General features: G+C 40.1%; 1 non-coding gene across 1 annotated transcript; it reads right to left on the reverse strand.

Moving 5' to 3' along the window:
* Positions 1-2081: 2081 nt before the first annotated feature.
* Positions 2082-2188, reverse strand: LOC128292429 (small nucleolar RNA R71). The gene has a single exon (XR_008282414.1). It is a non-coding gene; the product is annotated as a small nucleolar RNA R71 (small nucleolar RNA).
* Between the last annotated feature and the right edge of the window lie 223 nt (positions 2189-2411).

Genomic DNA, 2411 nt, shown 5'->3' on the forward strand with positions numbered 1-2411 from the left:
TACTTTCTTCATTTCATCAAACCCACCCAATGCAATGCATCATACAATATGGCATGCTATAATGCAGGTTAACAGCCATACATTTATATTCAGAACATAACAGATAAACATGCTAAGTATAACACGCTAGTGCATACATCACATAAACAGATCACAATAATAAGGGTCTAAGATATCCTTACCGACCCTATAACAGGTCACAGTCGACTTGGGCGACCCGTGTAACCTTACAATACGTTTCAGAAGAATGGGCACACACGCTTAGGTGGCCTGCCCATGTGGGTCCACACACTCGTGTGGCCCACACGGCCCAAATTGGCCTTGCCTGGCCCAAAATTCCACACACTCGTGTGGTTTACCCGTGTGGGCCCACACGCCAGTGTGGGCCCACACGCCAATGTGTCCCACACGGCCTATTTGGCCACACCCGTGTCTTGTACACGGCCTCGCTAGCCATCACACAATCGTGTTCATTGCGCCCGTATCGCGCACGCATGACCTGGTTCGTCGATTACACGTGATAAACCGTAATTTATACATATTTTTACCCCATGCTTAATGCATTTTATGGATGATTTTCCATTAGAATTGGTGAATTCGATGCTCCTAATGCTTTAATTTCATGTTTTATACTTAGGAGAGCATAGTAGAGCGAAAATAATGAGAAACGGGCCAAAAATGAAAAATGGGCCAAAGTACGAATTCAACACGGCCTGGACCTCCTCACACGGGTAGACCACAACGCCGTGTCAATTTGGCAGATTCAAAGCATGACTCACACGGGCGTGTCCCTACTGAGCCCAAATTGAGTCCAATTTGAAAAAGGCCAATTTTGAGGGCTTCTAGGCATTCTAAAGCCTATAAATTCACCCTAGAGGAGGAAAGTAGGGGGCACACAGGGAGGAAGGAAGGAATTACTCGAAGGAAGCCGATTGATCCATCTCAAAAGCCGAATTCATCATCAAGACTGAAGATCTCCCTTCAATTTCCCTTCAGGAGTTTTGGGCTTTCTTTATGTTTTGTACTCATTATTTTTCTAAGATGTTTTCCTTTTTAGTTATGAACTAAATCCCCTAAATACATAAGGGGGATGAAACCTAAGATAAATCTTGTTATTAATTTCTGAATTGTATGATAAATATTTAACTTATTTAATTATGTGTTCTTAATTCTTGTTTTGATATCCCAGGATACTGATTCAAGATAAGCTCTTATTCAGAGGAGGAATAGACCCTGTTTAAGAGTACATTTTTCATAATTAAGCGGAGTTGATTGCGCGCCTAGAGATAGGGTGACAAGATTTTTTTGAATTAGGGTGAAGCCTAATAAGGGGATCCATAGATCGAGTTAATGCAACCGTAAGGTGTTAAGTGGAAAAAAGTCTCAATTATTCAATCTAGGGATTAGATGTTATTAGTCTTAAATAGGGATAATAACATAACTTAAGGATTTCTACGGAACAAGTTAAATGAATAAATCATCCGATTTGGAGTCAGAATAACAAGTGAAGTCTAGGTGGATTTTTCCTTAGATTTTGTCTTAATTCAATCGTTTTCCAAAAGTAATCCCCCAATTCTACTTTCTATGAATTCTTAGATTAGTTAATTAGTTAGTTAAAACAAAACCACCTTATTCTTAGGCTAGATAATAAAAAGACAGTCATTACTAGTACTTTTAGTTCCTTTGGGTTTGACAATTCGGTCTTGTTAAAACCACACTACTGTTCGATATGTACGCTTGCCTACATCGCGATAATAGTTAGTTTCAAGAATAAGTAATTATAAATATTTAAAACTTACCTGTCACGAAAATCGTGATCAACACGCTCGTGTACTGCCACACGGCCTACCACATGGGCGATCACATGCCCGTGTGGCATTGATAGGGAGCTTTTCAGCTTTCACTGAATCTCATTTTCTGTGCAATCGGAGTACACACTTGTTACGATTCGATGCTTAAACTACCTTCGAGCACTCCAAAACCTGCAGTGGTTGAACTTGTTACCACGAGGGTCAATTACTACTTGGGAGCAAATGACCGAAAAATTTCTATTAAAATATTTTTCGTCGGCTAAAACGGCCAAATTATGTAATGATATCTCTTCGTTTGTGCAGATGGACTTAGAAACACTCTATGATGCATGAGAGAGATACAAGGACATTTTGAGAAAGTGCCCTCACCATGGGTTACTGTTTTGGCTTCAGGTTCAAACATTCCATAATGGCTTGAATCCTTTGACTCGACAAATGGTTGACGCAGCTGCTGGCGGAACCATCCATAATAAAACACCTGAAGATGCTTATGAGTTTATAGAGGAGATGTCACTGAATAACTATCAATGGCAAGTCATGAGGACTAAGCCAACTAAAACAACAAGCGTTTATAACGTCGATTCGGTTACTATGCTGTCA

Source organism: Gossypium arboreum, chromosome 4 (genome assembly GCF_025698485.1).
Source record: "Gossypium arboreum isolate Shixiya-1 chromosome 4, ASM2569848v2, whole genome shotgun sequence".
Lineage (NCBI taxonomy): Eukaryota > Viridiplantae > Streptophyta > Magnoliopsida > Malvales > Malvaceae > Gossypium > Gossypium arboreum.